This window comes from Vanacampus margaritifer, chromosome 2, assembly GCF_051991255.1.
Source record: "Vanacampus margaritifer isolate UIUO_Vmar chromosome 2, RoL_Vmar_1.0, whole genome shotgun sequence".
In the NCBI taxonomy this organism is placed as follows: Eukaryota; Metazoa; Chordata; class Actinopteri; order Syngnathiformes; family Syngnathidae; genus Vanacampus; species Vanacampus margaritifer.
In genome coordinates this window covers 55,928,672-55,944,719 of record NC_135433.1, presented here as the reverse complement: position 1 = coordinate 55,944,719, position 16,048 = coordinate 55,928,672, and the positions used below count along the sequence as shown (strand labels likewise).

The 16,048-nt window shown below is 39.6% G+C and overlaps 1 long non-coding RNA gene across 1 annotated transcript; it reads right to left on the bottom strand.

The window, feature by feature from the left end:
• Positions 1-13,849: 13,849 nt before the first annotated feature.
• Positions 13,850-15,122, bottom strand: LOC144044350 (uncharacterized). The gene is made up of 2 exons (XR_013291255.1): positions 14,802-15,122; positions 13,850-14,190 (listed from the first exon to the last, which is right to left on the bottom strand). It is a non-coding gene; the product is annotated as an uncharacterized LOC144044350 (long non-coding RNA).
• Between the last annotated feature and the right edge of the window lie 926 nt (positions 15,123-16,048).

The window sequence follows — 16,048 nt, the reverse complement described above, 5'->3', positions numbered from 1 at the left end:
TCTTGAGCGATTCCAGTGGTTTAAATTTTAAACTGTTCAGCTCATTACCAAAGAGTCAGCAGTCCCATTCAAAATTTCCGCGGGAATTTTTCTAGTCGTTATTATTATTATATATTATTCCACGATTTTTCCGCTAAAATGCGGCCCGTACCGTACATCGCACCGGCACAAATGAGGTATCAAACGATGCGGCTCGATCTGACTCGCTGCGCTATTATTTTTCTAAGAATTCCCAGTTACCATGGCGACGCTATTCCCAAAAAACTCCCAAATTAACTCCCCATTGGGAATGAATGAGAAAAAAATCACACTTCAAGCACCTTTTTCCAAGACACGCTGCGCGCGCATACGTTATCCGACCGATACGAATTTTAGCTCATTTTGTAGGAATTTTTCCCATCTTTAGCTCAGTGTCGAAATCTTTTTTAAGGAATGAAAGCCCCCCCCCCTGTTCGGGTTCAAAGACAGTGGCTGAATTAGCTTTCTCACACACTCTGTTGGCTAATTAGCCATCCAGTGCCGGGAACCAAATAATGTATTAGAAAAAATTTCACTTCAACTCGTCACCACTGCCACAATCTTTTGTCACTAGACGTCAAATTCTCACATTTTGTAGTCACGAGTGTCTTCTTTCAGACAAACTAACTTTTTTTTGGTTAAGGTGTCATTTAGTACCTTTATTTTCACCTTAAGCAAGAGAAGTCGGACTAATTCGCCTGTCTTGTACATGTTAATTTCAGGCGCCTTCCTCTCTCCATTTCTGATAAATCATAAGTTTTCAACCTGCTCTCATTTGGTCATTTTTTATCCGATTAAGAAAATGAGAACATGCTCGTGTTCCCCAAACCCTTGCCGTTCTAACGAGCCATTTCTTGAATCTGTATCTTCAACCGTTAAGTCGTGAGAGGCTTTTGTACAAGGGGTGCTTCTCTCATGCGATCTCAATGGAATGTGGGGCGCGTGACGTCTCCAAGTCAAATGTGCGTGCGTGAATGTGCACGTTTCTTAAAGGGACAGTAAGATACTTTTAGTTGATGTTGATTATAGTTAACTTCCACATTTCTTGACCGATTCCAGTCGTTTAAATTTTAAACTGTTCAGCTCATTTACATTTTTTTATGGACAGTAAGATACTTTTAGTTGATGTTGATTATGGTTAACTTCCACATTTCTTGAGCGATTCCAGTGGTTTAAATTTTAAACTGTTCAGCTCATTACCAAAGAGTCAGCAGTCCCATTCAAAATTTCCGCGGGAATTTTTCTAGTTTATTTTTTATTATTCCAGCGATTTTTCCGCTAAAATGCGGCCCGTACCGTACATCGCACCGGCACAAATGAGGTATCAAACGATGCGGCTCGATCTGACTCGCTGCGCTATTATTTTTCTAAGAATTCCCAGTTACCATGGCGACGCTATTCCCCAAAAACTCCCAAATTAACTCCCCATTGGGAATGAATGGGAAAAGGGAAGAGAAGATCACACATCAAGCACCTTTTTCCAAGACACGCTGCGCGCGCATACGTTATCCGACCGATACGAATTTTAGCTCATTTTGTAGGAATTTTTCCCATCTTTAGCTCAGTGTCGAAATCTTTTTTAAGGAATGAAAGCTCCCCCCCCCCTGTGCGGGTTCAAAGACAGTGGCTGAATTAGCTTTCTCACACACTCTGTTGGCTAATTAGCCATCCAGTGCCGGGAACCAAATAATGTATTTGAAAAAATTTCACTTCAACTCGTCACCATGGCCACAATCTTTTGTCACTAGACGTCAAATTCTCACATTTTGTAGTCACGAGTGTCTTCTTTCAGACAAACTAACTTTTATTTGGCTAAGGTGTCATTTAGTACCTTTATTTTCCCTTTAAGCTCGGACAAGTCGGACCAACTCGCCTATCTCTGCCATGTTAATTTCAGGCGCCTTCCTCTCTCCATTTCTGATAAATCATAAGTTTTCAACCTGCTCTCATTTGGTCATTTTTTATCCGATTAAGAAAATGAGAACATGCTCGTGTTCCCCAAACCCTTGCAGTTCTAACGAGCCATTTCTTGAATCTGTATCTTCAACCGTTAAGTCGCGAGAGGCTTTTGTTGAAGGGGTGCTTCTCTCATTCAATCTCAATGCAATGTGGGTGCGTGACGTCACTTCAACTCGTCACCATGGCCACAATCTTTGCTCACTAGACATCAAATTCTCACATTTTGTAGTCACGAGTGTCTTCTTTCAGACAAACTAACTTTTATTTGGCGAAGGTGTCATTTAGTACCTTTATTTTCACCTTAAGCATCTTGAACCGTTAAGTCGTGAGAGGCTTGGTGCGTGACGTCTCTCCAACGTGCTAGTGCTTGTGCGTCAATGTGCATGTTTCTTAAAGGGACAGTAAGATACTTTTACTTTATGGTGATTATGCCTAACTTCCACATTTCTTGACTGATTTCAATCGTTTGAATTTTAAACTGTTCAGCTCATTTCCATTTTTTAAAATACATTTTCAAAAATAACACATTATTATTATTATTTTTATTTTTTCTATTAAATGTAATGGATTGGCAATTGATTAGGTACACCCTGGATTATCGCCACTCTGCCCACCCAGGGGGGAGGCCATCTTGGCCAATTGATTAGGTACGCCCAGGATTCTTGCCACTCCGCTCGCCCAGGGCGGCGGCCATCTTAGCCAATTAATTAGGTACACCCAGGATTCTCGCCACTACGCTCGCCCAGGGCGGCGGCCATTTTAGCCAATTAATTAGGTGTGTACCTAATTAATCCCCACTCTGCCCACCCAGGGCGGCGGCCATCTTGGCCAATTAATTAGGTACGGCAAGGACTCTCTCCCCCTTGCCCACCCGGGTCGGTGGCCATCTTGGCCAATTTATTAGGTACGCCCAGGATTCTCGCCACTCCGCTCGCCCAGGGCGGCGGCCATTTTAGCCAATTAATTAGGTACACCCTGGATTACCGCCTTTCTGCCCACCCAGGGCGGCGGCCATCTTGGCCAATTAATTAGGTACGGCAAGGACTCTCTCCCCCTCGCCCACCCGGGTCGGCGGCCATCTTAGCCAATTGACTACTACTAAAATGACTACAAGTACTACTAATACTACTACTTCTGTTTGTACTTGCTTACTACTTACTACTATACTACTACTACTATGTCTACAAGTACTACATACATGCGTGTTTCCACCTTGCAAGAGTCAGCAATTCCACATTTCTTGAGCGATTCCAGTGGTTTAAATTTTAAACTGTTCAGCTCATTACCAAAGAGTCAGCAGTCCCATTCAAAATTTCCGCGGGAATTTTTCTAGTTATTATTATAGCACACCGATTTTTCCGCAAGAATGCGGCCCGTACCGTAGATCGCACCGGGACAAATGAGGTATGAAACGATGCGGCTCCATCTGACTCGGTGCAGCATTATTTTTCTAGGAATTCCCACTTACCATGGCGACGCAATACCCCAAAAACTACTCCAAAAAGTGCCATAGGAATGAATGGGAAATGGAAAGAAAAAAATCACACATCAAGCACCTTTTTCCAAGACACGCTGTGCACGCATACGTTATCCGACCGATACGAATTTTAGCTCATTTTGTAGGAATTTTTCCCATCTTTAGCTCAGTGTCGAAATTATTTTTAAGGAATGAAAGCTCTCCCCTCTGTGCGGGTTCAAAGACAGTGAGTCATATAGCATTTTAACACACTCTGTTTTAGCAATTAGCCAGAGTGTCGGGAACCAACAAATCTCTTGCCAAAAGTCAAAAGTTTCACTTCAACTCGTCACCATGGCCACAATCTTTGCTCACTAGACATCAAATTCTCACAATTTGTAGTCACGAGTGTCTTCTTTCAGACAAACTAACTTTTATTTGGCTAAGGTGTCATTTAGTACCTTTATTTTCACCTTAAGCAAGAGAAGTCGGACTAATTCGCCTGTCTTTTACATGTTAATTTCAGGCGCCTTCCTCTCTCCATTTCTGATAAATCATAAGTTTTCAACCTGCTCTCATTTGGTCATTTTTTATCCGATTAAGAAAATGAGAACATGCTCGTGTTCCCCAAACCCTAGCCGTTCTAACGAGTCATTTCTTGAATCTGTATCTTCAACCGTTAAGTCGTGAGAGGCTTTTGTTGAAGTGGTGCTTCTCTCATGCAATCTCAATGGAATGTGGGGCGCGTGACGGCTCCAAGTCAAAAATGTATGTGCGCTCTTAAAGTGACAGTGACATATTTTTAGATTATGGTTAACTTCCACATTTCTTGACCGATTCCAGTCATTTAAATTTTAAACTGTTCAGCTCATTTACATTTTTTTAAATACATGTTCAGGGACAGTGAGATACTTTTAGTTGATGTTCATTATGGTTAACTTCCACATTTCTTGACCGATTCCAGTCGTTTAAATTTTAAACTGTTCAGCTCATTACCAAAGAGTCAGCAGTCCCATTCATAATTTCCGCGGGAATTTTTCTAGTTGCGGTTATTATATCATCTTCCGCGGATTTTTCCGCTTAAATGCGGACCGTACTGTAGATCGCACCGGGACAAATGAGGTATCAAACGTTGCGGCTCGATCTGACTCGGTGCGGCATTACTTTTCTAGGAATTCCGAGTTACCATGGCGACGCAATTCCCCAAAAACTCCCATAGGAAATGAATGGAGAAAGGGGGAACAAATTACAGATCAACCACCTTTTTCCAAGACAGGCTGCGCACGCATTCGTTATCCGACCGATACGAATTTTAGCTCATTTTGTAGGAATTTTTCCCATCTTTAGCTCAGTGTCAAAATCTTTTTTAAGGAATGTAAGCTTTCCCCTCTGTGCGGGTTCAAAGACAGTGAGCAAACAGCAGACAAATAGCCTTCTCCCATTGTTGTGTATTGCAAGTGCCAGAGTGGAGCAATTAACTTTAGAGTGGCGGGAACACATAAATGTACTTCCAAAAGTTTCACTTCAACTCGTCACCATGGCCACAATCTTTGCTCACTAGACATCAAATTCTCACATTTTGTAGTCACGAGTGTCTTCTGTCAGACAAACTAACTTTTATTTGGCTAAGGTGTCATTTAGTACCTTTATTTTCACTTTATGCGAGGACAAGTCAGACGAACTCGCCTATCTCTTCCATGTTAAATTCAGGCGCCTTTCGCTTTTCATTTCTGATAAATCATAAGTTTTCAACCTGCTCTCATTTGGTCATTTTTCATCCGATTAAAAAAATGAGAACATGCTCGTGTTCCCCAAACCCTTGCCGTTCTAACGAGCCATTTCTTGAATCTGTATCTCGAATCGTTAAGTCGTGAGAGACTTTTGTTCAAGGGGTGCGTCTCTCATACAATCTCAATGGAATGTGGGGCGCGTGACGGCTCCAAGTAAAAAATGTGTGTGCGCTCTTAAAGTGACAGTGAGATATTTTTAGTTTCTGTTGATTATGGTTAACTTCCACATTTCTTGACCGATTTTTGTCGTTTAAATTTTAAACTCTTCAGCTCATTTACATTTTTTTAAATACATTTTCAGGGACAGTGAGATACTTTTAGTTGATGTTGATTATGGTTAACTTCCACATTTCTTGAGCGATTCCAGTCGTTTAAATTTTAAACTGTTCAGCTCATTTACAAAGTCAAATGTGTGTGTGTGAAAGTGCATTTTTCTTAAAGGGACAGTGAGATATTTTTAGTTGATGTTGATTATGGTTAACTTCCACATTTCTTGAGCGATTCCACTGGTTTAAATTTTAAACTGTTCAGCTCATTTACAAGAGTCAGCAGTCCCATTCCAAATTTCCGCGGGAATTTTTCTAGTTCCCCCATGTTGTTGTACATGAGCTTACTGATTCATATCATGTTTCCAAAAATAGAAAGTCTATCTAGAATAATATACCCAAGTTGTACCACAGCTGTTTCAGACAAAGTAATTAAAACAATTAATACCATAAATTGCGGCACGGTGTCTGACTGGTTAGCACGTCAGCCTCCCAGTGCAGAGGACGTGGGATTGAGTCCGGGCTTCGGCCTTCCTGGGTGGAGTTTGCATGTTCTCCCCGTGCTTGCGTGGGTTTTCTCCAAGTACTCTGGTTTCCTCCCAAATTCCAACGACATGCATGTCAGGTTAATTGAACACTCCAAATCGCCCATAGGTATGATTGTGAGTGTGGATGGTTGTTTGTCTCTGTGTGCCCTGTGATTGGCTGGCAACTGGTTCAGGTTGTACCCTGCCTGAAGCCAGCTGGGATAGGCTCCAGCGCCCCCCGCGACCATTGTGAGGACTAAGCGGTTAAGAAAATGGATGGATGAATACCATAAATTTTAATATTATTTAGAGGAACAGGCCTCACTATCTTAGAAAAGGTCAAATGGTTAAAGAAATACAAGATGGTGGCCTGAAGGATATAGATTTTAATGGGACACTCAAAATAATTGGTTAAAATCCTGGTTTAACAACCCTAACGCTATTTGGTACTATGTCACAAACTTTTTATTTAACAAAATATGTGGGCTAAAAATATTACTTCTGTGTGATTTTACAATAAACAAATTACCTTTTAAATAATCAGAATTCTATAAACAGGCAGTATTGTATTATGTATGAAACTCTTGTATGTACACAATTACTCCCCACACTCAAATATAATATGGAATAGCGGGTATATACTATGTTTGTTTGTTTTGTTTTATGGTTTTATTAAACATATAAACATAAAGAAAACACAAAACACATTGCAAGTATAAAATAGAAGTTGGAGTAAAAAAGAAAAACAAGAATAGGAAGAAAGAAAAGAGTTTATATGTTTAAAATGGGTAGGAGGAAGTTAAAAACTTATCTAGTCCTGCCCCTTATTTGTTTTATGTTGATACAATGATAGGGTTAATGTATTTCAACAAAAGAAAATGCATAAACCTAGTCATATATACAAGTATACTTTAACATACGCACATTTGCCAGCGACATCCGTCCGTCCGTCTTCTTCCGCTTATCCGGGGTCGGGTCGCGGGGGCAGCAGCTTTAACAGGGAAGCCCAGACTTCCCTCTCCCCAGCCACTTCAGCCAGCTCATCCGACGGGACCCCAAGGCGTTCCCAGGACAGCCGAGAGACATAGTCTCTCCAGCGTGTCCTGGGTCGTCCCCGGGGCCTCCTGCCGGTAGGACATGCCCGGAACACCTCCCCAGGGAGGCGTCCAGGAGGCATCCGAACCAGATGCCCGAGCCACCTCAACTGGTTCCTCTTAACGTAGAGGAGTAGCGGCTCGACGCTGAGTCCCTCCCGGATGACCGAACTTCTCACCCTATCTCTAAGGGAGAGCCCGGCTACCCTGCGGAGGAAACTCATTTCGGCCGCTTGTATCCGGGATCTTGTTCTTTCGGTCACGACCCACAGCTCGTGACCATAGGTGAGGGTAGGAACGTAGATCGACCGGTAAATCGAGAGCTTCGCCTTTCGGCTCAGCTCCTTCTTCACCACAACGGACCGATACAGCGTCCGCATCACTGCAGACGCTGCACCGATCCGCCTGTCGATCTCCCGCTCTAACCTACCCTCACTCGTGAACAAGACCCCAAGATACTTGAACTCCTCCACTTGGGGCAGGACCTCCTCCCCGACCCGGAGAGGGCACTCCACCCTTTTCCGACTGAGGACCATGGTCTCGGATTTGGAGGTGCTGATCCTCATCCCAACCGCTTCACACTCGGCTGCGAACCGCTCCAGTGAGAGCTGGAGGTCACGGCTTGAAGAAGCCAACAGCACCACATCATCTGCAAAAAGCAGAGATGCAATGCTGAGGCCACCAAACCGGACCCCCTCAACGCCTCGGCTACGCCTAGAAATTCTGTCCATAAAAGTTATGAACAGAATCGGTGACAAAGGGCAACCTTGGCGGAGTCCAACCCTCACCGGAAACAAATTCGACTTACTGCCGGCAATGCGGACCAGACTCTGACATCGGTCGTACAGGGACCGAATGGCCCGTATCAGGGGGCTCGGTAACCCATACTCCCGAAGCACCCCCCACAGAACTCCCCGAGGTACACGGTCAAACGCCTTCTCCAAGTCCACAAAACACATGTGGACTGGTTGGGAGAATTCCCACGCACCCTCGAGGATCCTGCTGAGGGTGTAGAGCTGGTCCACTGTTCCACGGCCGGGACGAAAACCACACTGCTCCTCCTGGATCCGAGATTCGACCTCCCGACGGACCCTCCTCTCCAGCACCCCTGAATAGACCTTACCTGGGAGGCTGAGGAGTGTGATCCCTCTAAAGTTGGAACACACCCTCCGGTCCCCCTTCTTAAAAAGGGGAACCACCACCCCGGTCTGCCAATCCAGAGGCACCGTCCCCGATGTCCACGCGATGCTGCAGAGACGTGTCAACCACGACAGCCCCACAACATCCAGAGCCTTCAGGAACTCCGGGCGGATCTCATCCACCCCCGAGGCCCTGCCACCGAGAAGCTTTCCAACCACCTCGGCGACTTCGACCACTGAGATAGGGGAGCCCACTTCAGAGTCCCCAGACCCTGCTTCCTCAAAGGAAGGCGTGTTGGTGGAATTGAGGAGGTCTTCGAAGTACTCTCCCCACCGGTTCACGACGTCCCGAGTCGAGGTCAACAGCACTCCGTCTCCACTATACACAGTGTTAACGGTGCACTGCTTTCCTCTCCTGAGACGCCGGATGGTGGACCAGAATTTCCTCGAAGCCGTCCGGAAGTCGTTTTCCATGGCCTCACCGAACTCCTCCCATGCCCGAGTTTTTGCCTCAGCGACCGCCAAAGCCGCATTCCGCTTGGCCAGCCGGTACCCGTCAGCAGCCTCCGGAGTCCCACAGGCCAAAAAGGCCCGATAGGACTCCTTCTTCAGCTTGACGGCATCCCTTACCGCTGCCAGCGACATATGTACATGAAATTCATAGGCATATACCATAATACATTTATGAATCATATCCTTATACTCACATATACAATGTTCATTACACTGATACCAATACATCCAAAGAAATTACAGCATATATACAATTTTAACAGCTCATGTTTGATTTAAGTATTTTTTTTTAAAAACTTTGCTTTTAAATATTTTTTTTTAATTCAGCAAGTGACTGACATCTTTTCAGGTCAGTTTCAAAATTATTCCACAAATTAACACCTTTTACAGAAACACACCTTTGCTTAATATTTGTTCTTGTTTTATTTATTTTTAGTAGACAGTTGACATTCATGTTATAAGGACTCTCTCTAATTTCAAACATATGTAGAAACAAGTCATTGTTTACGGAAGCGTATTGCATTCACTTGAAGAAAAAAAAACACTGACTAATTTTTGGGGGGAGCTTTGTTTTTTTTAGTATTTTTTTTTTCTGAATACTTTTTTCTGCTTTACTGAATATTTTTTTTCTATCAAAAAAAATTAAGAAAAACAGGCTGAAAAAAAAATTCAGAAAAACGGGGAAAATTATTATTTTTTAAAAACAGAATTAAAAAAAAAAACAGGGGAAAAAAATATTCCCGAAAAACAGAGCAGGTGTAGGAAGTACGGAAGCGTATTGCATTCACTTGGAAAAAGAAAAGTCCTGTTTTTCTGACTAATTTTTTTGGGGGGCGGCTTTGTTTTTTTTTAGTATTTTTTTTCTGTTTTATTGAATTGTTTTTCTGGGTTTTTTTGAGTATTTTTTTCTGTTTAAAATTGTTTTTTTGTTTTTTTTAAGGGATTAGAGACCAAACCACAAAACAGTATACACATTAATTCCTTTATTGAGAGTGTTATACATTATTAACATTTTTAATTCTTTATTTCATATTTTAACCATGTTGAATTTAGTCATAGATGTGTAGAGCAGGTGTAATTATGTTAACTCAGTATAACTTGACCTTAACCTATCTGGTACCTTGTTTTTGTCTAAAATTTCTTCTCAGTGTCCTGCGTGAGAACATATTCTGCTTTGAGAGAGAACACACACACACGCTGTATGTCAAGTTCAATCTGTTGACTGAGATTCTGTTTTGGGAAAAGTGCGAGCTGGTACACGGAAGAGTATATTTTGTCTACAAAGAGAACACAGGTGCGAACTGTGTACTAAAATTCTGTTATGTAACATATTGTGTGAGAACCAATCTGTTTTACTTATTCATGATGGGAGGAGAAAAGGCATTTTACTTTCAAACTCGATTCTATAAAGAGCTGTCTTTCACAAGGGAGGGGGCACGTGCACGCTGGAATTCCACTCTTTACGTGATGTTCAGTGTGTGTGACCGGAGATTCTCTGTAATAAATCATCCTTGCAAGGAGTCTTCCTCACAAAGAAGTTTATCTCCATTTTTTGGAACACGCAAATGATGACAAATTATATCATCATTTAACAAGAGCCAGTAAGTTAACATGACCATCTTATTGCATATGGAGGTATGCGGGAAAGTGTCCGATTCTGCTATTAGGGAGTCTGCAACAAGTCACTTGGAGTTCAGAGGTAAAAATTATTATTTTTAAAAAAAAAATCGGAAAAAAAATCATTTTTTTTAAAATATTTTTTTCCCCTGTTATTCTGAATAATTATTTTTTTCAGCCTGTTTTTCCGAATATTTTTTGACAGAAAAAAAATCTGTAAAACAGAAAAAAATATTTAAAAAAATAAAAAATAAAATACTCAAAGAAAAAAAAAAGTTCCCCAAAAAAATTTGTCAGAAAAACAAGAGTTGTTTTTTTTGTTTCCAAATGAATGCAATAAGCTTCCATACAATACGCTTCCGTAATTGTTTTATAAAGATTGGATGAATAAGAATATATGGTCTATTGCACATTTGATGAACGCAGATGGTACTATGCTGAGTTATGAGCAATTTTGTGGCAAATATAGTTTCTATCCTCCTAGATTTGAATTTGAACGAGTGGTGAAAACAATGCCTAAGGAATTAGTTTTTCCTACAAAAAATATAAATGAACATCAACGTGTCAACCCACAATTGGGTACCATTATTATTCAAGGGATTTCTCTCACTGACAATTTTTTTTTTTTTACAAACAAATTCATTAGACAGTGTTTTACTGAAATTATTTTCCCTGATAAAAGCAACAACAATTACAGGAAATAAACATGGCAAAACAGCCATTACAAAGCTAAGGTCACTTTATTTAAAACTTCCTATTCCACCAAAAGTTCAAATTTTGAATGCTATTTATCCTGCTAAATATTTGCTTTAAAAATATATATAATAAAAAAATAAATTAAAAAAAAAACGATTTAAAATAGATGATAATGCTTGTGCTTTCTGTGAGAATGATGTAGAGACAATAGACTACATATTTTTTGAATGTAGTAAAACTCAAGTATTTTGGAAGCGTGTGTAAGACTGGACTCGTGGACATTTTGGAGATCGACCTATAGCGAGAGACATTGAAACATTTGGAACTTTTCTTGAACACAAGCACAAAGAACTTAGCCAAATTTATGGAGGTAAATATGGTGCAAAAGTAACTTGTACCTGTAAAAAATGTGTTTTAGTTGTATTAAAAATAAAATTTACCTGTAGAAAAAAGTATAAATTTGTATCTGTAAAAGTCATTATTTGTACCTGTAAAAAAAAAAAAGAATTTTATCTGTAAAAAAAAATTGTACCTGTGAAAAAAATGTGTACCTGTAAAAGTCGTACCTGTAAAAAAAATGTGTGCCTGTACAAAAAAAATTGTACCTGTACAAAAAAGTGTAAATTTGTATCTGTGAAAGTCGTGATTTGTACCTGTAGAAATGACAACTTGTAGTCAAAGAAGTCGCCACTAGGAGTCACAAGTGGTTTTTCTGCTGCTGTCCAGTCACTTGACTTTTGCACCAAATCTCTCGCTACAGATGGTGCAAAACTGATTCGTACTTGTAGAGCATTTGTAGAAGAGGGCGGGCTCTGGAGGATTTGGGCGGGCTAAAGCTCAACCTCATTGGTTCAGCGAACGACAGTGGGTTGATCTCAAATGACGCCACGTTTTCATCATTAATATGCACAAGTCTGAAATTCCAAACAGAGTAGCCACAGCAGTTTACGCGTCATTTTGGAAGAAGAGGACGTCCCAGGCGTGAACATTTCAACATGGTTCAATATACAAACACCGTGTGGAACAGCTTAAACGTTGGTTGACATGCAGGGCACTCAAAGTGGGCAGAAAGAAAGACGTTTTAGTATGAAGGTAAAATTTATTGTACGATCATAGCTCGTAATCCGGGGCTAGCTAGCTCATCTCATGTTGTTAATTGTCACGAAAACTGAACACATTAAAGTCGCGATTTTCATTTAAAGATTTGAAGCCTACCAGTGTAAACATACGATCAATAGCTTGTACCTGTAAAAAAAAAAAAAAATCTAAAAATACCTCATAAACTGCTGCTTTGTGCTTCGATGTGAAAATTGTATAGAGCTACAGAACCCTATTGAATGTTTTACAAGATAACCTAAACCTATAACCAAAAGTGGACAGCACTCAGATACTTGTATTTGAATAACTTTTGAAAAAATTAGAGTATCTTTATTTTTTCTTGTACTTGAGTAACATTATATTCAAGTATCTGTACTCCTACTATCATAATAAAATGAAAACAAAACGTTTTTACTGCGAGTGAATCTTTAAAACTGCTACATGTATTTTAACCTCAACCCTTTATCCTCTGTATTTAATCATTTTATTTTAAATATTACAAATTCTTGATGTCATTATTTTTGCAATGTATGCTTTGCAAACACAGTTAACAAAAAGAGTCTCTTACACTCTTAGTTTACTAATCACTCACAGTACTCAAATATTTGTGCAAGTATTTTTTCTGCACTATTAATTGCTACTTGAGTTTAATTTTCCAATGTAACATTACTCGTATTTGAATATAAATATTGGCTATTCTGCTTTTGAAATGCTAGTCTATCTGTATCACTAAGATGTGAGCAGTGTCACTGTCACCTAGCTACTTTAACAAAAGTAACTAGGTCAAATGTTAGTTTATTTTTTATTAAATGAGAATCTCCTAAGTTTCAAAATATTGCTCAAAAGGTGGAGACAACTGCTAGAGACACTGCTGAAGCATCAGTAAAAAGGATGACCCACTCCATCAGCAAGCAGCCAAGAGACAGGAGATGACACCTGGGAGGGTCGGATTATTTCGCAGATCTTTTGCTGATGTGAATGTAGCAGGTGGAGGTCCCCCACCTGTGCCAGTGGCCTTAGTCTTTTTTTCTGGTGGCTACAATGGTGGGCAACATACAGTATATTTACAGCTCAACACCTATTTAGTCTTACTTTTTTATATATATTGTTATAGGCTACTTGCCGACTTGTTTCCATGATCGCTTTTGGCTACTGTTGACATGTAACACTGAAGAATGAATATGTAGGTAAATTCAAAGTGCTTTACATTAAATCAATAATTAATAACACTATTAATGTGAAATAAACATCTAACATGAAACAATTATAATTTATACATTTAAGAAAATGAATGGATGGATGGACATTTAGTCTGTCGGCTATGATTTTTTTCCCCAATGATATTTCCCTAGTATTGCCTTTTTTGGTGAGTCTTGAATTCCTCATACAGCTCCATCAATAACTTCTGTTCTGTTTGTGAGAAGAATACTGCTCTCGTTTCGTCTTTTGACATAATTAATCGCAATTTCGCCTATCTACTCATCAGGGCTTCTTGTCTACCCCGGCGGGGGCGTGTACAATGGGTTAGTGGAACGACTTTAGCGCTTTATTCAGAGATGGTGTTCACTTCCAGCCTCACTTTTTTGCATGAGCGTCGCTTTCTTTAGCTGCGTTGATGGAATACCCCCCTGATCTTCAAATCAAGGTTGACACAACCACAGCAATGGATGCAGAAACGGGTCTTCTGGACATCAAATAAAACATTTTAAATGATGCACAATCTTGTTTATTGAATGATACATGTTATTTGATCTGACTTTTTCAAATAACTCTCAATATAGATTAAATTGTACTCCTTTAACATTTCAAACTCAAAATTGGAAGACGTATAGAAAGCATAATTTCTTCACTTTACTAAAGATGATTGCAGTGAGATTCTCTCAGAACAGTAACCAGTGTATCAAGGATTCTCATTTGTTGGACTTCACAGCCGCTTTGAAGCAGGTTTGATGTCACACCATGTACCACCGTCTAGAGATGAATCAAGAAGTAGCTTTGATTGACTGCATGCTGGCATCTGTGCAAACAGAATGGTTGGTTCAGCATTATTCATACAATAAAAAATAATCATAGCTTCCTAGCTGGGTCATTATCAAAACACAGCCACTGACATTATACGTAATCGGTTAAACGTTTAGCTTTATCTTGTTAGCCAGAAAAAAACTAATATTTTGTCACATCTTTATAACAGAAATAGTGGTAATACTGATAGACACAGACATTGTTCATAAACGTTTCCATTTGTATTAATTTTATTTGGCTTCAGTGTTGAAGGCAAATGTGTATGTTTACAAGTGTTAAGAATGATCATTTGAATTTCACTGCAAAACTTGTTTTAACAACACATGGGTACTGTATGTACAGTATAGGATTTTGAAATAAAAACGGCAAATATGTCATCATGAACTCATATCTTATGAAAGGGTGTCAAGTTTAATATATCTCGGTTCAAGTATACAGGTAGTTTTTGAAGACATGAAAGAAGTGCAGGGACAAGCTATTGATCGTAGGCTTCAAATCTTTAAATGAAAATCGTGACTTCAATGTGTTCAGTTTTCGTGACAATTAACATTGATGATGAGCTAGCTAGCACCAGATTACAAGCTATGATCATACAATAAATCTTACCTTCATACTAAAACGTCTTTCTTTCTGCCCACTTTGAGTGCTCTGCATGTCAACCAACGTTTAAGCTGTTCCACACGGTGTTTGTATATTGAACCATGTTGAAATGTTCACGTCTGGGACGTCCTCTTCTTCCAAAATGACTGGACTTTTCTAAAATTTATTATTATTGCTTTATTTACCAAATTTAAATCACAAGCCAACATGGCAAACATTAAGCAAACAAACATCATCACAGTACACTGGAATTTCGGACTTGTGCATATTAATGATACGTGGCGTCATTTTAGATCAACCCACTGTCGTTCGCTGAACCAATGAGGTTGAGCTTTAGCCCGCCCAAATCCTCCAGAGCCCGCCTTCTTCTTCTACAAATGCTCTACAAGTACGAATCAGTTTTGCACCATCTGTAGCGAGAGATTTGGTGCAAAAGTCAAGTGACTGGACAGCAGCAGAAAAAACACTTGTAACTCCTAGTGGCGACTTCATTGACTACAAGTTGTCATTTCTACAGGTACAAATCACGACATTTACAGATACAAATTTACACTTTTTTGTACAGGTACAATTTTTTTTTGTACAGGTACAAATCACGACTTTTACAGGTACAATTTTTTTTACAGGTACAGTACACAAAAAATGTTTACAGATACAATTTTTACATTTTTTTTTTTACAGGTACAAATCACGACTTTTACAGATACAAATTTATACTTTTTTCTACAGGTACAATTTTTTTTAATACAACTAAAAAAAAAATTGTTTACAGGTACAAGTTATTTTTGCGCCATATTTACCTCCATACAAATTATTTATTCATAAACAAAGACTTCTTAAATCACCCCCCATCTTTAATGTTTTTCTAATAGAATTTGAGTTATATTTGAAATCCCTTGAAAGTATCAAGTCTGAGGGATATGAAAACATTTATGTCTTATTGTCGACTCTTTTATAACCCTTTGGAAGTAAACTTGTGAAATGAATAAAAACAATTAAATAAAAAAAATATTTAAAAAACTATCAAATGAAAAATAAAATCGCGTCTCCAGAATGTGGTTTTGTGCTTGTTTTTTCTTCTTTCAAATAAAGATTTTGAAGTTCAAAAAAAGGCCGGACATCCTATCGATTATCCAATAGCCTTATAGGACACGGGATGTGTTTGAAAGGTCGGCCTCTTTATCACCGGCAAGACTGTCCAATAGTGGTGTCTACGGGGTTCACTGGTTCCACCTATATAGAATTTGACCAAT